Source organism: Hylobates moloch, unplaced genomic scaffold (assembly GCF_009828535.3).
Source record: "Hylobates moloch isolate HMO894 unplaced genomic scaffold, HMol_V3 SCAFFOLD_14, whole genome shotgun sequence".
Taxonomy (NCBI): domain Eukaryota; kingdom Metazoa; phylum Chordata; class Mammalia; order Primates; family Hylobatidae; genus Hylobates; species Hylobates moloch.
The window spans coordinates 85,372,171-85,395,508 of record NW_026652289.1 but is presented as its reverse complement, the minus strand read 5'-3'; the positions used below and the strand labels follow the sequence as shown (position 1 = coordinate 85,395,508).

At 41.9% G+C, this 23,338-nt stretch overlaps 1 long non-coding RNA gene across 3 annotated transcripts in view; it reads right to left on the bottom strand.

Moving 5' to 3' along the window:
* The window catches only part of LOC131381254 (uncharacterized), a 170,380-nt gene that overhangs the window by 123,067 nt on the left and 23,975 nt on the right, over positions 1 to 23,338 (bottom strand). For all 3 annotated transcript variants that reach the window (XR_009209878.1, XR_009209876.1, XR_009209877.1), the window contains exon 2: positions 9,451 to 9,588. This is a non-coding gene — a long non-coding RNA (uncharacterized LOC131381254). The remainder of the gene's footprint in view (positions 1 to 9,450; positions 9,589 to 23,338) is intronic.

The window sequence follows — 23,338 nt, the reverse complement described above, 5'->3', positions numbered from 1 at the left end:
CACAGTTGCAGCACCTTCTAGGTAACAATACTTTTCAGGGATGGGGCAAGGTTCTCTAGAATCCTGTATATGCCCTGAATCAGCAACCATTATATAATACTCTTTCTCCCCAAAGCAGAATTACAGATTTAGGAATCCAGGGACAAAAATGAGAATGGCACCACTCATATTACTCTTAATGTTTCCCTAGTGAAATATTTGCTTTCTGCTCCTGGAGCAATATGCTCTGCTGGCCTAGAGGTCTTAATTCTAGAGACAGGAATGTTGCCACTAAAGACACACCAATTGGTTCATTGAACTGAATGTTAAGATTTCCATTCAGCCACATTGGGCTCCTCATGTTCCTGAAATAACAGGTGAAGAAGTGAGTTGTAGTGTTTGTTGGGGTAACTGATCCAGACTACTAGGGGAAAATTGAACTAGTACTCCACAATGAAGGTGAGGAAGAATATGTCCAGAATACAGGAGATCTCCTGGCATCTGCTGTGGCTGGAATATTTGTCTTCCACCAGACTCATTTTAAAAGTTAATCCCCAATGTGGCAGTATCAAGTAGTGGGACCTTTAAGAGGTGATTGGATGGATAATGGGTGTTCTGCTTTCCTAAGTGGATCATCTGTTAGAATAGGCAGATAGACAGACATGAGCAGAAAAGGCGGCCCTGAAAAAAGTGCAGTCCTGGCAAAGGAAGCCCTGGAAACTTCACTCCACTAGCAACCAGTGCCCACTGTCAATCAGAAGAAAACAATAGCCACTTCTGGACTTGTGGTTAGGCTTATCTGGCCTTAAACTGGGACGTACCTGGACCTAATGGGAGGTAACTTCAGTAGGGACTTTCCCCAGTAGCAAGCATGTGCACTTCCCTCTTGGCTCACTCTAAAAGTGGCCTTTTGCTCATTATAATAGTAAAAAGTACTCCCCTGACTGGAGATTTAAGATGCAAATATGACATGCCATGCATGTACGAGCATGTACGGCCACAAGGCATGTGCACTCAGGAGACCACCCAAAACATGCTTGCTAGTAACAGCCCTTTATACAACTTTCATGAATTATCATGTAAGACTCCCCATAAAGCAGCTTCTCCAGTGCTAATATTCACTGTCTCCTTTTTCCAGCAGCCTGTCCTGACTCAGCTTTCAGAGTGTACTGCTGCTTTAAATACAGCTTGTTACTTTGTGTGTGTGTGTGTGTGTGTGTGTGTGTGTGTGTGTGTGTGTGTGTGTGTGTGTTTGATACAGAGTCTCGCTCTGTTACCCAGGCTGGAGTGCAGTGGCAGGATCTTGGCTCACTGCAACCTCCGCCTCCTGCTTTCAGGCTATTTTCCTGCCTCAGCCTCCTGAGTAGCTGGGACTACAGGTGCACGCCACCACACCAGGCTGATTTTTGTATTTTTAGTAGAGACAGCATTTCACCATGTTGGCCAGGATGGTCTCGATCTCCTGACCTCATGATCCACCTGCCTCAGCCTCCCAAAGTGTTGGTATTACAGGCATGAGCCACAGTGCCTGGCCAAATCTTGTTACTTCTTACCTCTCTTGCCTTAATTTTTTTTCTGTAAAAAGACAGGAAGTGAGGACCCCATACTTTCCAATAACACATCTATTTATGGATTAATATGTTAATGGATTAATGAGTTATCAGGTCAGGCTTTATAAGAGGAAAAGAGATCAGTCCTACCATGCTTAGCTCCGAGCCAGGTGACACCTGCAGGATATGACCTCAGGACTCTTTAGGGAGTCCTCACCAGCTAGAGACTCTCATCAAATGTGGCCCCACAACCTTGGACTCATTAGCCTTCATAACTGTAAGAAATACATTTCTTGTTTTCATAAATTACCCACATTTTTTTGTATTCTATTATATGCAACAGAAAAGAGACTAATACAGAAAATGGGTAATGGAAGACTTTGGAGAAGCAGGCTAGATAAAGCCTACATTGTTGTAAGGGTTAGATACAAGAAGACTAGGAAAAGTTTGGGAGTCCTTATAAATTGGTCAAGTGGTTGTGACAAGACTGCTGTTGACGAAAAAAGTCAAACTCTGTAAAATATTTAGAGAGATTTATTCTGAGCAAAATATGAGTGACCATGGCCCATGAAACAGCCCTCAGGAGGTCCTGAGAACTTGTGCCCAAGGTGTTTGGGGTGCAGCTTGGTTTTATACATTTTAGGGAAGCATGAGACAGCAATCAAATATGTTTAAGGAATACACTGGTTTGTTCCAGAAAGGCGGGACAGCTTGAAGCAGGGTAGGGGGTGGGGGGTGGGGTTACAGGCTATAGATAAATTTAAGCATTTTCTGGTTGACAATTGGTTGGGTTTTTTCCAAGGACCTGGGATCAATAGAAAGGAAATGTTCAGGTTAAGACAAAAGACTGGCCGGGCGGGGTGGCTCACGCTTGTAATCCCAGCACTTTGGGAGGCCGAGGCGGGCGGATCACGAGGTCAGGAGATCGAGACCACGGTGAAACCCCGTCTCTACTAAAAAAATACCAAAAAATTAGCCGGGCGTGGTGGCGGGCGCCTGTAGTCCCAGCTACTCGGAGAGGCTGAGGCAGGAGAATGGCGTGAACCTGGGAGGCGGAGCTTGCAGTGAGCCGAGATTGCGCCACTGCACTCCAGCCTGGGTGATAGAGCAAGACTCCGTCTCAAAAAAAAAAAAAAAAAGACAAAAGACTTTGGAGACCGAGGTTCTTTTGAAGTCTCATAGCCATTGCACTTAGAGATAACAGATGACAAATGTTTCCTATTCAGACACTTTAAAAGGTGCGACACTCTTACCTAATCTATTCAGAATTGGAAGGGCCTGACAGACAAAAGTCTAGGTATGTTAATAGAGATTCTTTACAGACGTGAATTTTCCTCCACAAAGGATGGCTTGCAGGACCGTTTCAAAATGCAACAAAGAAACATGTTTTTGGAGTAAAATATTTTGATTTTCTTCCTTCTTTTGTAATGTTATGCCACAGTCAGGTTGGAAAGTAAGTCACGATATACAGGGTCAAATAAAACCCATCTGATGAGAATTTATCATTTGTAGGGCATGACTCCCCAGACCTTTTAGATAGGAATTTGGGCAAGATAAAAAAATCAGAGTTTAGTCCTCACTGCTGATAGAAATACTGACATAAGGGCCATTCTGACAACATGTCAGATGGAACTAAGAAACAAGACATTAGTAACTGGAGTAAAGGCCATACCTGTTTTGATTGGGTAAAGAATAGCTGACCTGTATCCATGACCAAGGGCTTTGTGAGAGGCCTAACTACTTAATGATGAATTAGGGAATCTGAAAGAAGAAGTTTCTAAGCAGCAAAGTGTTCAGTCCATCGTGTGTTTACTTCCACATGCTTCATGTGAACTGATAGAGAAAAGAAAAAAGACAAGAAAATAATTAAAAAATGTTGTAGCCTGCCCATGTGGTAGAGAATAAAAGAGCATTTCCAGGAGAAAAACCCAAGTGTGTGGCAGAGCCACAGCTTGCCAGAGATTAGTATGGCTAAACGGGAGCCAGGTGTTAATAGTCAAGACAATGGGAAGGAGGCCCCACAGCATTTCAGTGATTTTCAGGCTGCCCTCCCATCATAGGCCCAGGGGTTCTGGAGGACAGGATGGTTTCTGTGGACAAATGAAGTCACCGCCCTGTGCCAAGTCAGGATGCTGCTCCCTGCATTCCAGATGTTTTGGGTAAAGTAGCCTCAGGTGGGGCTTGTGCCCCAGCTCTTGGATGTACAAGTCCTAAACCTTGGAGATGTCCCTGTGTTGCTAATTCTGTGGGCTTACAGAAAGCAAGAGCTTTGAAGGCTTGGCAGCCTCCACAATTTTCTTTGGATTTCTTTGCAAGCCTGGGAACCGAGGCTGAGACTTGTCACAGGGCAGAGCCACTGCAGAAAGCCCCTAATAGAGTAATGCCAAGTGCCAATGTGGGCCTGGAGCTGCTACAAAGAGTTCCCATCAGGGAAATCCCCAGTGAAGCCATGGAAATGAGGTCACCACAGACGTTCCTAAGTTAATGATTAGTGGACTAGACGAAGTAGTACCACTACCAGGACCCCAGAATTGTGAAGTCACCTACACTACGTAATGCCTGTCTGGGAAACCTTTAAGTACAACCAGTAAAAACAGCCAAATGAACTGCACCAAGAAAATCCAGGCCGGGCACGGTGGCTCACGCTTGTAATCCCAGCACTTGGGGAGGCTGAGGTGGTCGGATCACGAGGTCAGGAGATCGAGACCACGGTGAAACCCCACCTCTACTAAAAAAAATACAAAAAATTAGCCGGGCGTGGTGGCGGGCGCCTGTAGTCCCAGCTACTCAGAGAGGCTGAGGCAGGAGAATGGCGTGAACCCGGGAGGCGGAGCTTGCAGTGAGCCGAGATTGCGCCACTGCACTCCAGCCTGGGCGACAGAGCAAGACTCCGTCTCAAAAAAAAAAAAAAAAAAAGAAAATCCATAAAGGTGATGCTGCCTGAGACATTGTGGGGTCCAACCTCCACCCCAGTATATTCAGGAGGTAGCATATTAAGTCACCCATTTGGAGATTAGTTTTCAGTTAAGGAAATGATATGGGTGCTGTATTAGTCTATTCTCATGCTGCTAATAAAGACATACCTGAGACTGGGTGATTTATGAAGGAAAGAGGTTTAATTGACTCACAGTTCAGCGTGGCTGGGGAGGCCTCAGGAAACTTCAATCATGGAAGAAGGGGAAGCAAACACGTCCTTCCTCACATGGTGGCAGGAAAAAGAAGTACTGAGCAAAAGGGGGAAAAGCCCCTTCTAAAACCACCAAATCTCATGGGAACTCACTATCACAAGAAGAGCAGCATTGGGTTAAGTGCTATTATGATTCAATTACCTCCCACCAGGTCTCTCCCATGACAGTGGGGATTATGGGAACTACAATTCAAGATGGCATTTGGGTGGGGACAAAGCCAAACCATATCTTTCCAGCCTTGGCCCCTCCCAAATTTCATGTCCTCATATTTCAAAACACAATCATGCCTTTTAAACAGTCCCCGAAAGTCTTAGCTCATTCCAGGATTAACCCAAAAGTCCAAGTCCAAAGTCTCATCTGAGACAAGGCAAGTCCCTTCCACCTATGAGCCTGTAAAATCAAAAGCAATTTAGTTACTTCCTAGATACAATGAGGGTACAGGCATTGGATAAATACACCTGTTCCAAGTGGGAGAAATTGACCAAAATGAAGGTGCTATTGGCCCCATGCAAGTTAAAATCCAAGAAGGCAGTCATTAAACTTTAAAATTCCAAAATGATCTCCTTTGACTCCATGTCTCACATCCAGCTCATGCTGATGCAAGAGGTGGGCTCCCATGGCATTGCGCAGCCCTGCCCCTGTGGCTTTGCAGGGTACAGCCCCACCCCCCCCACCCCCGCCAGCTGCTTTCACAGCTGGCATTGAGTGTCTGTGGCTTTTCCAGGGACACGGTGCAAGTTGTCAGTGGATCTACCTTTCTAGAGCCTGGAGGATGTTGGCCCTCCTCTCACAGCTCCACTAGGCAGTGCCACAGTGGGTACTCTGTGTGGGGGCTCCACCCCCACATTTCCCTTCCTCAGTGCCTTAGGAGGGGTTCTCCATGAGGGCTCTGTCAAACTTCTACCTGGACACCCAGGCATTTCCATACATCCTCTGAAATCTAGGCAAAGGTTCCCAAACCTCAATTCTTGACTTCCGTGTGCCTGCAGGCCCAACACCATGTGTAAATCACCAAGGCTTGGGGCTTGCACCCTCTGAACCAATGGCCTGAGCTGTACCTTGGCCCCTTTTAGCTGGAGCAGCTGGAGCCAAAGCAGATGGGATGCAGGGCACCATGTCCTGAGGCTGCACAGAGCAGAGGGGCCTGGGCCTAGTCCACAAAACATTTTTCCCTCTAGGCCTCCAGACCTGTGATGGGTGGGGCTGCCATAAAGTTCTCTAACATGCCCTAGAGACACTTCCCAATTGTCTTGGTGATTAACATTAGGCTCCTCATTACTGATGCACATTTCTGCAGCTGGCTTGAATTTCTCCCAAGAAAATCAGCTTTTCTTTTATTTCCCATTGTCAGGCTGCAAATTTCCCAAACTTTTATGTTGTGTTTTCTCTTGAACGCTTTGCTGCTTGTAAATTTCTTCTGCCAGATAGCCTAAATCATCTCTCTCAAGTTCAAAGTTCCACAGATCTCTAGGGCAGGAGAAAAATGCCACCAGTCTCTTTGCATAGCAAGAGTGTCCTTTACTTCAGTAACCAACAAGTTCCTCATCTCCATCTGAGACCACCTCAGCCTGGACTTCATTGTTTGTATCACTAACATCATTTTGGTCAAAGGTGTTCAACAAGTCTCCAGAAAGCTCCAAACTTTCCCACATTTTCCTGTCGTCTTCTAAGCCCTCCAAACTGTTTCAACCTCTGCCTGTTATCCAGTTGCAAAGTCGCTTCCATATTTAGGGGTATCTTTATAGCAGTATTCCATTCCTGGTACCAATTTACTGTATTAGTCCAATCTCACACTGCTACTAAAGACATACTTGAGACTGGATAACTTATAACAGACAGCAGTTTAATTGACTTACTGTTCAGCAGTAAGAGAGAGGAGGCTGGGGAGGCCTCAGGAAACTTACAATCATGGGGGAAGAGAAAGCAAACATGTCTTTCTTCACGTGGTGGCAGGAAGGAGAAGTGCCGAGAAAATGGGGAGAAAGCCCCTTATAAAACCATCAGACCTCATGAGAAATCACTCACTATCATAAGAACAGCAGCATGGAGGTAACTGCCTCCATTATTCAATTACCTCCCACTGGGGCCTTCCTGCAGCATGTGGGAATTATGGGAACTACAATTCAAGATGACTTGGGTGGGGACACAGCCAAACAATATCAGGTGCCAAGTTGAAAAGTGATGGGCTTGGGATGGTTAATTTTATGTATCACATTGACTGGATTAATGAATACCAAGAGAACTGGTAAAACATTACTTCTGAGTCTGTGAGTGAGGAGTTTGGTGTGTGTGTCATTTGACTGAGGGGTAAAGATCCACCCCCAAGAAAAACAAGCACCATCCAACCTCCTTGAGGCTAAATACAATCAAAAAGGCAAAGTTTTTTTCCTATCTCTCTCTCCTGGAGGAGGGATATTTCTTTTCCTGTCTTTGGACAACAGAAATCAAAGATGTCTGCTCTTGAAACTCAGGGCTTACTCAGATTTTTTAGGCTTTTGGCCTTAAATTGAGAATTACCTCAAGGGCTTCCATGGTTCTGAAGATGTGATGTTGGACTGGGCCACATTACCAGCATCTCAGGGTCCTAAGCTTACAGATGACCTGCCTTGGGACTTCTCAGCCTCTATAATCACATGAGCCCATGCCTAATAAATTGCCTCTAATCTATCTATCTATCTATCTATCTATCTATCTATCTATCTATCTATCTAATCTAGCTATCATCATGTATCTTTATCTATCATCTGTTGGTTCTGTATCTCTGAAAATCACAGATTATACACCAATAAATGCTTCAGCCTGCTGGTCCATCAGGCATTTTCTCTCTTTTTGCTCCCCTTGACCCCTGCTGCTTGGGAGTGTTTGTTTCAGAGAGTTCTCCCCTTCCCATTGGCCCTCCAAAGAATGCTGCCCTCTTCTCTCCAGGATCAGTCATAAACTGAGGGATATTTCATGCCTTTTGTTGTGTTGTCTCTTAGGTGTCTCACTTGACCAACATACCTGGATCTTGTTTTTGTCCCACTCAGTATTAAAGAGTGTTTACCTTGGTAGGGATAAACTGAACATGGGTCAGAAAGGAGCCATAAGGATGTATTCCAATATAAATGGGTATTCTGTGAGAGAGAAACCTGGTTACAGGTCAGACAATTAGACATTGGGCCATCCACCAGCATAAATAAGCATCCCATGAAAAGCATACTGTGAAAATTCAGTACTAAACCCTTGAGTCCTGTTGGGCAGGGCTATAGTTTATAGCCATGATCTAGAGAGAAACCTCAAAAGCAAACAAGAAATGACAGAAATAAAACAAATATGGTGAGATAATTAGTCTATATTTCAAGTTATACATTGAGGAGGAAGATAGACATGGCACTGAGTTACATGAAGGTTTGTATTGCAGTGGTAGCTTTCTAAAAACAGAAAAATCTGTAGCATGAGAATTCCAGTCCTAATCAAATAAATATGAACAAAGATACCTAAAAATTACAGTCCAACTCAAATATTTATTTATTTGAGACAGGGTGATGCCATTTTGCCCAGGCTGCAGTGCAGTGGCTATTCACAGGTGCAATCATAGCAAACTATGACCTCAAACACCTGGTCTCAAGTGATCCTTATGCCTCATGCTTCCTAGCAGCTGGGACCGTGGACACATGCTACCACACCTGGCCAGATCCTATTCTTAAATCCAGAAAAGTTGCATAACTATAAATTTTTCTTTCTCAGTTGTCTTTATGATCATATAGATGATAATCATACAAATCACTTTATAAATAGTCAAGGCAAGTGTAGACGCATTATGGTATTCATAAAATATTCTGCTCTGAGCCAGGCGCAGTGGCTCACGCCTGCAATCCCAGCACCTTGGGAGGCCGAGGCAGGCGGATCACGAGGTCAGGAGATTGAGACCAGCCTGGCTAACACGGTGAAACCCCATCTGTACTAAAAAATACAAAAAATTAGCCGGGCATGGTGGCAGGTGCCTGTAGTCCAGCTACTTGGGAGGCTGAGGCAGGATAATGGCGTGAACCCGGGAGGTGGAGCTTGCAGTGAGCCGAGACCATGCCACTGCACTCTAGTCTGGGCGACAGAGTGAGACTCTGCCTCAAAAAAAAAAAAAAAAAATTCTGCTCCGCCCACTTGTTACTCTGGCCAACTCTAGTTTTGGATAATTGAGAAAATAAATGGGCTTTGGTACTCCTTAAATAATAGAGTAAATGAAAAATAAATTCATATAATTCATAATTTATAATGTTTACTATATTTGCATCCAGAGGTTAAGGTTCCAGGAAGAGTCAATTAAGTTCAGACCAAGTTATGATGTCAAATATTCAAATTATGTCTCTACTCTTTAATTTTGAAATAAGTTTATATTTACATAAAGTTAAAAAATATTATATAGGATTTCGTCTACCCTACAACTTCCTTTAATGTTGACATCTTATATAACCATAGATAGAATATGTATGAAAACATGGAAATTGATAAAGTTATAAAACTACTAACTGAAGTACAGACTTTATTCATATTTTACCATTTTTTCTACTGATGTCATTTTTAAGATTTTGGATTCACTCCAGGATAACACATTATACTTACTGTCAGATGCATTACTTACTTGTTGCACCATAGCCAATTACCACATAACTCAGAGGCTAAAAAAACCACACACACACATTACTCACAGTTTCTCTGGGTCAGGAATCCAGATGTAGATGTTGCTGAGGACTCACCTGAAGGATCAGCTGGGGAGGGATCATCTTCCAAGCTTATAGTGGTTGTTAGGAGTCAATTGTTGCCCAGGTAGAGAAGACTTCTGTGGTAACTTTCTCTTGACTCATTAAAAACTTAATAATGAGCCTTCATTAATTCTTCATAAAAGAAAATAAAAACAACAGAGGAGAGATTACTGCCTAATGCATTCTATGAGGCAGATTACTCTGATATTACAACTAGACAGAGATATTTTAAGAAAGGAAAATTGTAGGCTGGGCATGGTGGCTCACATCGGTAATCCCAATACTTTGGGAGGCTGACGTGGGTGGATCATCTGAGGTCAAGAATTTGGGACCAGCCTGGCCAATATGGTGAAACCCTATCTCTACTGAAAATACAAAAATTAGCTGAGTGTGGTGGTAGGTTCCTGTAATCCCAGCTACTCAGGAGGCTGAAGCAAAAGAATTGCTTGAATCCAGAAGGTGGAGTGTGCAGTGAGCTAAGACTGTGCCACCACACTCCATCCATCCCGGGCAACAGAGAGAGACTCTGTCTCAAAAATAAATAAATAAATAAATAAATAAATAAATAAATAAATAAATAAATAAGTAAATAAATAAAAAAGAAGAAGAAAAAAGGAAAATTGTAGACCAATATGTCTTATGAATACTGAGGCAATAATCCTCAAAGAAATAACCAAATAATTCAGGTTCCTAAAACACGTTTACACACTCTGACTAAGGGTACTTATGTCAGGACTGTAAGTTTGATAAAATATATAAAAACAATTAGTGTAATACATTTTATTAATAGATGGAAAAACAAAAGCCTCATGATGACCTCCAAGGATATGTAATAAGCATTTGAAAAATCCCAAACCTACTCATGGTAAAAACACGAAAAAATTATGCATGAAAGGGAATGTTCTTTACTTGAAAACAGACATCCATGAGAAGCTCACATAACAACACATGGTATCAAGAAAGTCTCAGTAATTTTTCCAAGATTAAAAACTTAAAAAGGTTATCCACTACCACCATTCTATTATAAATTGTAATTGAGGATATAGTCAATAAGTTACACTAGAAATATAAATATAACACTATCAGAATTAAAATAAATGAATCAGGCTGGGTAGGGTTGCTCACGCCTGTAATCCCAGCACTTTGGGAAGCCGAGGCAGGTGGATCACCTAAGGTTGGAAGTGCCAGACCAGACTGGCATGGTGAAATCCCATCTCTACTAAAAAAATACAAAAGTTAGCCAGGCATGGTAGCGGGCGCCTATAGCCCCAGCTACTCAGGAGGCTGAGGCAGGAAAATCACTTGAACCTAGGAGGTGGAGGTTGCAGTGAGCCAAGATCGTGCCACTGCACTCCAGCCTGGGCAACAGAGCAAAACTCCATATCAAAAACTAAATAAAAGAAATCAAACTGTCTCTATGTACCAGTAAAATGATCTAGTATATACAAAATCCTAAGGAATCCACTAATATAAGATTAGAACATAAAATTCAGTAATGTTGTAGTACACAAGGTCAATAAAAAACAATTGCATTCTATTATACTGCAAATCAGCTGAAAAATGAAACTCAAAAAACAATTCCACTTAATATAGCTGGGAACCCTGTACAAGGCAACTGTACACTGGGCCTCATTTCTGGCCCCCAGTGATTTCTGAGGAAGGGGTGAATTGAACAGGCAAGGAGTGATCTACTCTTACCATGGCCACCTGGAATCCTGGCAGCACCCCATGACCACCAAGGACACTTAAGCTTGCAGGGAGAGCTGTTTAGAGAGGTAATAAGGGTAGGACTCCAGCCTGTGTAGAGCCCAGAGGGTTTGTTGCTGGAATGTCTGTAGTGGAGCACAAGCAGGGATGCCCATTACCCAAGGCTCACTGTGCTCCCCTAGGAGACTTCAGTCTTAGGTCAACTGTTGGACTTGAACACAGCAGGGTGATCTTGCCTGTGAGATGGGGCTATTTCAATCTCAGTGACCCCTATCTGCTGGCTTCTCCTAGAGCCCCAGCTTGGCTGCACTCGCTTGTAGTGCAGCCTCACACGCCTAACTAAGCTGCCTCCCAGGCACCCACATCATACCTGCTTCACTGCAGCCTGTGCTAGACTGCCAGGGAGCTCCAGCAAAGTGGTCCCTGTTGGCATACACCCAGTCCACCCACACCCAAACCTGACTACAGCCTCCCCCATGCCACTTTGCTGGCATGCACTTGCCCACAGTCACCTTGCTACCACTTTGCCAGCACACGTGTGCATGTGGGCAGACCTCACCTTCTCTCCTCCACCTGCCTGTGTGTGCACATGCACCTCTCTGGGCCACTGCTGCTGGCATGAGTGTACCCCCTGCCTCCGCCTGACTGTGTCGCCATTGCTGGTGTGAATGTACCCATGGGGGCCAGCAGTCCAGCAACCACCAGTGCCCTATCCCAGCTGAGGCATGTGCGCTTCAGTGTGCTGCCACTGCTGCTGACACGTGCAAATGAGCATGGATTCTGCCATCGCCACCCTGATAGAGTGCTTTAGCCAGCACCACCCACTGGAGTGTTCTGGCCAGTCGTTCATAAATATCTTGCCCTTCCAGTGCAGCAGGTTCCTAACTTTGACAGGACAGAGAACAAAGCTGGAGGCTGGATATCGGCCTCACAGAGTTAGAGCACACATCCCAGGAGTACTGAACTCAGCCTAAAATCTTCCAGAAATAAAGCCAATTGACTTAACCTACCATATACCACAATCAAATCCCCAGGGGCATCAAAGAAGATAAAAGCAAAATAACTCATCCAAAGGACAATAATTTACAAAGACTGAAGGAACATCAGCCCACTTCCCAAATAATGGTTCTTAACCAGGTTGAAATGGCTGAAATGACAGAAATAGAATTCAGAACATGGATAGGAACAAAGATAATCAATATTCAGAAGAAAGTCAAAACCCAATCCAAGGTTTCTAAGGTATAAAATAAAATGATACAAAAGATAAAAGACAAAATTGGCATTTTAAGACATAACAAAACTCATCTGATAGAGCTGAAAATAATCACTTCAAGAATTTCAGAATATAATGGCCACTATTAACAGGAGAATCAACCAAGCATAGAAAAGAACCTCAGAGGCCAGGCGCGGTGGCTCACGCCTGTAATCCCAGCACTTTGGGAGGCCAAAGCGGGTGGATCACGAGGCCAGGAGATTGAGATCATCCTGACTAACACAGTGAAACCCTGTCTCTGCTAAAAATACAAAATATTAGCCGGGCATGGTGGTGGGTGCCTGTAGTCCCAGCTACTTGGGAGGTTGAGGCAGGAGAATGGTGTGAACCTGGGAGGCAGAGCTTGCAGTGAGGTGAGATTGCGTCACTGCCCTCCAGCCTGGGTGACAGAGCGAAACTCCATCTCAAAAAATAAAAATAAATAAAGAATCTCAGAGCTCAAAGACTGGTCTCTGAAATACCTCAGATGAAAATTTTTAAAAAGGTGAAAGAATAATAGACAAAACCTCCAAGAAATATAAGATTATGTATAGAGACCAAATTATGGTGTATTGGTGTCCCTGAAAGAGAAGGAGTGAAAGAAAGCCACTTGGAAAACATTCCAGGATATTATCCAAGAAACTTTTCCCAAACTCGTTAGAGAGACCAACATTTAAATTCAGGAAATTCAGAGAAATTTTGTCAGATACTACACAAGACGACCATCCCTAAGACACTTAGTCAACAGATTCTCCAAGGTTGAAATGAAAGAAACAATGTTAAAGGGAACTAGAGAGAAGGTGCAGGTTACCCACAAAAGGGAACATTATCACACTAACAGTGGACCTTTCAGCAGAAACCTTACAAGCCTGAAGAGACTGCAGGAAGTGGGGGTGACGGGGTGGGGCAGGATGTATATTTAGCATTCTTAAAGAAAAGAATTTCAACCAGGAATTTCACATCCAATCAAACTAAGCTTCATAAGTGAAGGAGAAATGAGATTATTTTCAGACAAGCAAATGCTAAGGTAATTCATTACCACCAGACCTGCCTTACATGAGACCCAATGGGAGTGCTAAACATGGCAAGGCCATTACCAGTCACTACAGAAACACACTTAAGTACATAAAGCATTAACACTATAAAGTAACCATACAAAAAAGTCTTCATAATAGCCAGGTAACACAATCACAGGATTAAATCTATACATATCAATATTAATCTTGAATGTGAACAGGCTAAATTCCCTAATTAAAAAGTACAGAGTGGCAGGTTCAGTACAGAAGCAAGACTCAACTGTATGCTGGCTTCAAGAGACCCACTTCATATGTACTGACACTCAGGCTCAAAGTAAAGGGATGAAGAAAAATCTACCAAGCAAATGGAAAATAGAAAAAAGCAGAGGTTACTATTCTAATTTCAGGCAAAAACAAAAAAAGACTAAAAAAAAAAAAGGATAAAAAGACAAAGAAAGGGTAAAAGGTTCCATTTAACAAGAAGATCTAACTATGACAAATATATATGCACCTAACACTGAAGCATGCAGATTCACAAAACGAGTTCTTAGAGACCTAGAAGACACTTTGATAATCACAAAATAATAGCTGCAGACTTCCAAACCCCACTGACAGTATTAGACAGACCATCAACTTGGAAAACTGATGAAGATATTTATGACCTGAAGTTGACACTTAATCAAATAGACCTAATGGACATCTAAGGAACACTTCACCCCAAAACAACAGAATATACATTCTTCTGAACACATGGCACATACCCTAAAATTGAACATACACTCAGTGATAAAACAATCCTCAGCAAATTAAAAAACCTGAAATTATACAAACCACATTCTCAGAATAGAAACCAATACCAAGAAAATCACTCAAAACCATACAGTTACATGGAAATTAAGCAACCTTCTTCTGAATGATTTTTGGGTAAATAAAGAAATTAAGGCAGAAATCAAGAAATTCTTTGAAACTAATGACAGCAAATATGCAACATACCAGAATCTCTTGGACACAGATAAAGCAGCATTAAGGGATAAGTTTATAACATTAAACACCCACATCAAAAAGTTAGAAATATCTCAAATTAACAATCTAATATCACTCTTAGAGGGACTAGAGAAACAAGGACAACCAACCCCACAGCTAGGACAAGACAAAAAATAACCAAAATCAGAGCTGAACTGAAGGAAGTTGAGATGTGGAAAACTGTATGAAAAACCACACAAATTTAGAAGTTGTTTCATGGAAAGAATAAACAAGATTGTGATATAGTTTGGATCTGTAACCTCACAAAATGTCATGTTGAATTGTAATCCCCAATGCTGGAGATGGGGAATGGTTGGAGGTGATTAGATCATGGAGATGGTTTCTCATGAATGGTTTAGCATCATCCCCTTGGTGCTGTTCTTGTGATACTGAGTTATCATGAGATATGGAACATCTCTCCTTCTCTATCCCTTGCTCCTTCTCTGACCATGTATGATACCTGTTCCTCCTTTGCCTTCTGCCATGATTGGAAGCTTCCTGAAGCCTCCCCAAAAGCAGAAGCCACAACTTGAACCATAAGCCAATTAAACCTCTCTTCTTTATAAATTACCCAGCCTCTTTATATCAATGTGAGAATGAACTAATATAAAAATTGTTACTGGGGAGTGGGACATTGCCATAAAAATACCTGAAAATATGGAAACAGCTTTGGAACTGGGTAATGGGCAAAGGTTGGAAGACTATAGAAGACTCAGAAGAATACAGAAAAATAAGGGAAAATTGGAAACTTCTTAGAGACTTGAATGATTGTGACCCAAATGCTGATAGTCATATGAACAGAGATGGCCAGGCTAATGAGGTTTCAGGTGGAAACGAATAACTTACTGGGAACTGAAGCAAAAATTGCTTTTGTCATGCCTTAGCAAAGAACTTGGCCACACTGTGTCCTGGCCCTAGGGATCTGTGAAACTTTGAACTTAAGAATGATGATTTAGTGTATCTGGCGGAATACATTTCTAAGTAGCAAAGCATTCACCATGAGGCCTGCCTGCTTCTAACAGCCTGTGCCTATGTGTGTGAGCAAAAAATGACCTAATGTTGGAACTTATATTTAAAGGGGAAGCAGAGTGTAAAAGTTTGGAAAATTTGCAGCCTACTCATATGGTAGAAAAGTAAAGCCCATTTTCAGGGGAGGAATTCAAGAAGGCTGCAGAAATTTACATAAGTAAAAAGGAGCTATATGCTAATAGCCAAGACAATTGCAAGAAGGCCTTCAACACATTTTAGAGACCTTTGTAGCAGCCCCTCTCATCACAGGCTTGGATGCCTAGGAGTATAGAACGGTTTCATGGGTGAGGTCCAAGGTCCTGCTGCCCTTTGCAACCTCTTGTTACTGCTCCCTGCATCCCAGCTACTTCAGCTCTAGCCATGGTTTAAATGGGTCTAGGTCCAGTTCAGGCCACTGCTTCAGAGGGTGTGAGCTATAAGTCTTGGTGGCTTCCACATGGTGCTAAGCTTGCAGGTACACAGAGTGCAAGAGCTGAGGCTTGGCAGCCTCCACCTAGGTTTCAGAGGATGTATGGAATGTATGGAAAAGTGTGTGTGTCCAGGCAGAAGATTACTGCAGGGACAGAACCCTCATGGAGAACCACCACTAGGGTAGTGCAGACAGGATATGTTGGGTTGGAGTTCACATGCAGAGTCCCTGCCTAGTGGAATCGTGAGAAGGGGGCCCTTCTCCAGTCCTCCCTTCAGTCCTCCAGACTCTGAAATGGTAGGCCCACTGAAGCTTGCACGTTGTGCCTGGAAAAGCCACAGGCACTCAACACCAGTCCACGAGAGCAGCCACAGGGGCTAAACCTTGCAAAGCCATAGGGGCATGGCTGTGAAAGGCCTTGGGAGCCCATCCCTTGTATCAGTGTGCCTTGGATATTGGACCTGGAGTCAAAGGATATTATTTTGGAGCTTTAAGATTTAATGACTACCCTGCTGGGTTTCAGACTTTCATGGGGCCTATACCCTCTTTCTTTTGGCTGGTTTCTCCCTTTTGGAACAGGAATGTTTACCAAATGCCTATAGTTCCACTGTATCTTGGAAGTAACTAGCTAGGTTTTTTTGTTTGTTTTTTGACACAGTCTCACTCTGTCTGCCCAGGCTGGAGTGCAGTGGTGCGATCTTGGCTCACTGCAACCTCTGCCTCCTGGGTCCAAGCAACTCTTGTGTCTCAGCCTCCTGAGTAGCTGCGATTACAGGTGTGTGCCACCACGCCTGGCTAATTTTTTTTTTGGTAGAGACAGGGTTTCACTATGTTGACCAGGCTAGTCTCATAAAACCTGACCTCAAGTGATCTGCCCACCTTGGCCTCCCAAAGTGCTGGGATTAGAGGCATGAGCCACTATGCCCAGCCTAAATAGTTTTTGATTTTACAGGACCATAAGTGAAAGGGACTAGCCTTGTCCCAGAGGAGACTTTGAACTTTGGACTTTTGAGTTAATGCTGGAATGAGTTAAGACTTTGAAGGAATGTTAGGAAGGCAAAATTGTATTTTGCAAAGTGAGAACATGAGACTGGGGGTCCAGGAGTGGAATGATATGGTTTTGATCTGTGTCAACAACAAATCTCATGTCAAATTATAATCCCCAATGTTGGAGGTGGGGCCTGCTAGGAGGTGATTGGATCATGGGGCAACTTCTCATGAATGCTTTATCACCATCCTTTTGGTGCTGTTCTTGTAATCATGATGTGAATGTATTAGCTTAGTGGCAAGTAAAATCAGATTAAATTGAATACAGTTTCAGTTATATTAATACCAATGACTAGAAAAATGCATTGTAGTACCCATTTTGCAGAAAGTGTGGCAACAAATCTAGGTCTAGCAACAATTTGGAATAAGTTTGGCGATTGTGTACAATTGTAACTCTCCTCTTTTCCTGCAGTCCAATAAGTATTTTGCATGTCCATTGGTCACCATGTCCTCACGGGAGACAGTGGTGTCATTAAGTCTAGTGCTCACTTTGTAAGGTATAATGTTTGTGTCATTTTCTTCCTTATCCTTTAAGAGGCTTAAAGTTATCTGATTAAATTAAGAGGGGAAGTTGCTCTTATTGACTTTCTTGTTGATTTAAATTAAAACATGTCAGGCTAACAGGTTGTTGAAATGTAATCATTTTATCCAAAGTTTTAAATTATTTTTATAGTAGTCAATTAAATCTCTCTATATATCCTGCTGCTATGGGATTATAGAGTAGGTGAAAAGTCCATTCTATATCCCATTTATCTGCCAATGCCTGTGTAATTCTTCATGCAAAATGAGTTCCCTTATCACTTTCAATTATTTTAGGATTCCATAGTGAGCTATCATATATTCTAAGGCTGAGATGGTATATTTGGCAGATGGATGGCTAACCACTATTATTAGGTTAATCTCTGCATATGTATCAACCATTGTTACTGCATATTTTTATGGCTGGGATAATTTAATGATTCTATAAAATCTATCTGGAAGCACAGGTTGAAGGTGCTAGGTTTGTACCTATCTATGGATGTAGAATAGCTCTACTTTAGATCAGCTTTACATTGCTCACAATTACTTTTGGCCTTTTGAATTTTGATGCCATCTTGCTTTCAGTTTCTCATGGCCACCTGTACACTGAGCATGCGCCTAATCTCTTTTTTCCTTATGTAGTTATAGTTGTGTTTATGGGGTGTCAGCTGCTTTTGGTGTCTGTTTAACTTTAAAGTCATCTCCCTATTTAATTATAATTGTTTGGTACTTGTGGTATTTCCCATTCCTTGTCTCATTTTCTTTTGAGTTGAAGATGTAGTACTGAATATCATGAGTTTTCTGATTTTTTGTGTAGCTTTAATTGGGGTATGTTTTGTGTGTTAATGGTTATGATTTCTGATAATGCATCTACATGGTTATATGACTTTGTGGTTTCTGAATTATCTTTTTGCTCCACCAATATAAGAATATCACAATTCTGTTTCACAATTCACATAGTTTCTCCCAATAAAATTTGGACCATATACTTTTAGAATTATTTTTTAAATTATTTTGTTTCCATGTTTGTAACCACCGGGTTATGCCATTTGGAACTGTCATGAGTCTGCAAAAATGTAAATTTTATTTTGATTTTCTGATACTGAGTGTCTGACTGCTAGAATACCTGCAATCAGTTCTGCATGCTGTGCAGAGAGTAACTGACCTGCCTCCTTCAGGATTGTGTGGTCCTGGGGTCTGAGCGCTGCTTTGTCCATTGGGTCTGGCCTTGGGTCACAGAGGCTGATCTGTCTGTAAACCAGGTGTTGGGCAAGACACTTAGACAAGACGAGGCCCCATTTTCCTAGATTGGCGTGGATTGTCCCTGTGCTTCGAACACATTCTGGCAAGCCTATTTCAGTCTTGACAGTCTCCTCCGTGAGGAGACCTGGTTGACCCTTACAGACAGTGTCTCCACCTTGGATTTACCATTTCTATGTAAGCAATGTTGATCAATTTTATCCAGTGAAGGAGAGGCATGTGACATCTAATTGTAATGTTGTTGCCAGTCAGAGGCTCCGTTTCTTAAGGCTTCGTGCCTAAGCCATATGTATTTTCCAAATAGGCTGAATTTGTTCTTAGAGTATGGGAATTTTATTGTCCAAAATCTCACTGGTAGGAAGGTTTTAGAACTTGATTTCTTTTTACACGGTGACTATGGACCGTGTTCTACATTCATCACTCATTAGAATTTCCAACCAAGTTGTGAATCAGAAAATGCATAATGCAGAGCTTGGGATGTGGTAATGTAGTCTTTGAGTGATTCAAGTGCTTACCCTTGTTCTTGTCTCTAGGGGAAATTTTGGGATTTTCTAGTTATCTTATATATTGGTTTTAGGATGATGTTTCAAGAAGATATATGTTGTCTCCAGTTACCAAATAAAAACCTATTATTCTTTGTGCTTCCTGCTTATTGGTGCCTAAGGGCTTTTATCATTGTGGTCATTATTTTTCTCCCTTCTGACAACCATTGTACTCTTAAAAATTTACAATTAGTGTCCGGGCCTATGGTTTTCTCTATATTAATAGTCCATCTCAGTGATCTTAAGTGTGTTACTAATTGTCATGTTTCCTGTTTAAGATTCTGCTGGTCATTGTTTTAGCATTGTAATGTAATCTATGTATTATATTATTAGTGATCTGTATTTTAATTGGTTTATATGTAATGATAAAATGGAGTGAGCTATTTAAATATCCTTGCAGTGAGCTTTTAAATCGGTATTATTCGCCTTCGTAGGTGAAAGTGGTATATTCCTGGCTTTCCTTAACTATTGGCATGGCAGAGAGAATGTCTGAAATATCTATGGTTACACAGTAGTTTCCATTGTACTCAGTGATCTTATTAATGACTTCTTCAACATCTGATAATGTTCCTATCATTTTTTAGTTGAGACTTTATTTAAATTTTTCTAGTCAACAGCTACCGTGATTTCAGAACGGGCCATAATGGAAAAGTAATTTGAAATACCCATTGTAATAATATGTTCTTTGAGGATTTCCAGAGTTTTGCTGTTACTTTTTTATATCCTCCCTTTAATGGGTATTGTTTAGTGTATGTAGCCTGGTGGGTTGTAGACAGTGTTACAGGTTTCATTTTAATCTGTGATAGATTAGAGAATTTTCACTCCTTTAGTATTTTTTTTTTTTTTTTTTTGAGATGTAGTCTCACTCTGTTGCCCAGGCTGGAGTGCAGTGGCACGATCTCGGCTCACCGCCAGCTCTGCCTCCCAGGTTCACGCCATTCTCCTGCCTCAGCCTCCCGAGTAGCTGGGACTACAGGTGCTCACCACCATGCCTGGCTAATTTTTCATATTTTTAGTAGAGACAGGGTTTGACTGTGCTAGCCAGGATGGTCTCGATCTCCTGACCTCGAGATCAGCCCACCTCAGCCTTCCAAAGTGTTGCGATTATAGGCATGAGCCACTGCGTCCAGCCTCCTTTAGTTTCTTAATAGGCTGCCATAGGTTAAAAAGTTTTGGAATCAGATGCATTCCCATTATGTTTTCTAATTTTGGTGAACAGTATAAAGTGCAAGCAGTAAGTTTAGGTAATAGATTGTATAGAAGCAGAAATTTGGGAGCCTCCGGTTGTTTCCTCAAACTACTTTATATGGACGTTTGTGTCAGTGTGCTGCATTGTATCTAATAAGGCTTATTTGTAATTTGGTGTCTAAAAGAAACGTGTGTATATGTGCATATTTATTTGTATAGCTATTGCATATCTGTTCTGTTATCCTTAGGTTTGAGCGTTTTAGCCCATACTTGGAGGGGTTTCTAGTTGCTTAATTTTGTCTTTTGTTGTTTCTGTTTTTTAAATTTGTTGGTTCAGACTTGGACGATTTTTTTTTTTTTTTTGATGGCATTTCACTCTTGTCCCCCAGGCTGAATTGCAATGGTGCCATTTCGGCTCACTGCAACCTCTGCCTCCCAGGTTCAAGTGGTTCTCCCACATCAGCCTCCTGAGTAGCTGGGACTACAGGCGCCCACCACCACGCCTGGCTAATTTTTTGTATTTTTAGTAGAGACAGGGTTTGACTGTGCTAGCCAGGATGGTCTCGATCTCCTGACCTTGTGATCAGCCCGCCTCAGCCTCCCAAAGTGTTGGGATTACAGGTGTGAGCCACTGCATCCAGCCTCCTTTAGTTTCTTAATAGGCCGCCATAGGTTAAAAAGTTTTGGAATCAGATGCATTCCCATTATGTTTTCTAATTTTGGTGAACAGTATAAAGTGCAAGCAATAAGTTTAGGTAATAGATTGTATAGAAGAAGAAATTTAGGAGCCTCCAGTTGTTTCCTCAAAGTACTTTATATGGACGTTTGTGTCAGAGTGTGCTGCATTGTATCTAATAAGGCTTATTTGTAATTTGGTGTCTAAAAGAAACGTGTATATATGTGCATATTTATTTGTATAGCTATTGTATATCTGTTCTGTTATCCTTAGGTTTCAGCATTTTAGCCCGTACTTGGAGGGGTTTCTAGTTGTTTAATTTTGTCTTTTGTTGTTTCTGTTTTTTAAATTTGTTGATTCAGACTTGGACGATTGGAAGGATTTTTTTTTTTTTTTTTTTATGGCATTTCACTCTTGTCCCCCAGGCTGAATTGCAATGGTGCCATTTCAGCTCACTGCAACCTCCACCTACCAGGTTCAAGTGATTCTCCCACCTCAGCCTCCTGAGTAGCTGGGATTACAGGCACATGCCACCATGCCTAACTAATTTTTGTATTTTTAGTAGAGACGGGGCTTTGCCATGTTGGCCAGGCTGGTTTTGAACTCCTGACCTCAGGTGATCTGCCTGCCTCAGCCTCCCAAAGTGTTGTGATTCCAGGCATGAGCCACCGCACCCGGCTAGATGTTTGGAAAATCTTTACTCATTATTTTGGCATCTGGGCTGGGCCTTAAATGGCCCTGTTTCCTTGTGTCCTTGGTTGCCAATTATTTTGTTTATGCTGTGAATTATTTTGTCTGGCTTGCAAATTTGTCTGCCTTGGTTTATTTTGCAAGGGTAAGGTAGGCCAATTTTTAATGAATTTTGAGACTTTTGTATTGAATATAAAGAATTTCAGTCCCTTCCTGGGTTTATTTCTTGGTGCTTTTATTAAGTTTGCTATAAATATTACCTTAGGAGTTCCTGAAGAATCTGCCAAAATTTGAACATTTCTAGTCTATCTTTTATGGTTCTCAGTGCTGAGACTGTTAATTTAGGAGACGTTCAGGTTAGGTGGTACTCAGAAGTGATCTCTTCACTTGAAGCTACAATTTCAAATGGGTGGCATATTCATTGTATCTATCACATACCAATTGATGTGTATTGGTAGCCAAAAATGGCTAATTTTCTTGTATTTCTGTGTGCCTCATATCAAATCATTGCATTTGAGCCCATCTCCAAATATTGTTGGGTCTAAGTATGGTTGGATGGATCTCCAGGCTAATGTGATTCACTACCAGAGAGACAGGGCATGCCTTGGGTGATTTTTCATCTTTAGAGATGGGTTTTCTGCTAGTGTAGTGATCTGATGCATTTCTGTGCCTGACAGTACTATGGTGTTTGGTCCATTATCCCATAGATGGACTGGCCAGTCTGCATCTGTGGTTTGTCTTTGGCAAGAATCGGTTCTTATTTTTGGAATTCTTCTCTGGTGTATTTTTTGTTCTCACTGATATACTGTGGTCTGTGATTTCCATGGTTACAATCTGTGATTCTTTTTCTAGTTGTTATGGGCCTTGCCACATAATCTCACCAGGAACCATCATAATCTACTGAGTCCTCTGGCTATGGGTGCTTTGATCCCAGGGATTCATTATTAAATGTGATATATGAGAAGAATTTACTTTCCTTAAAATTATATGAGCTATCTCTTTGCCCTTCTGGTGATTCCTGTCAATACATGAGATGTTTACATGAACAGTTCAGGAATTTCTTCCCTTGGGGTATTGCTAATCAAAAGTTTTACATTTTTAGGCTTTGTCATGACGGACCATAGATCCTCAGGGGTTTGTACAGTAAGAGTTTTCCTGGCTTCCAAAACTATTGGGCGCTTAGGGTCTTCAATGCTGAGAACTGTGTTTGGCCTATGAGTCCTCTGGCATGCCTGCTCGATTTCGGTCCTAGAGCCCATATTATGCAATATTATTTGCAAATTTATATAGTTTCTTAATAATAAATATTTTACTTTATCACCTTAACCAACCTCACACGTGGAGGTTATGCAATAATTAACTTTCCTTTCTTTCAACCAAGTAAAAAATTTGTTTTGCCAACCTTCTATTGATAAGTTAAGTTCCTGCTCAGTATGAGCCCTTGGGCTCCACCAGCTTCCTAGCTTCGCATCAGCCAAGACCTTGTCAGATTTTGTATTTGCATGACATAGGTAGGTTCCATCC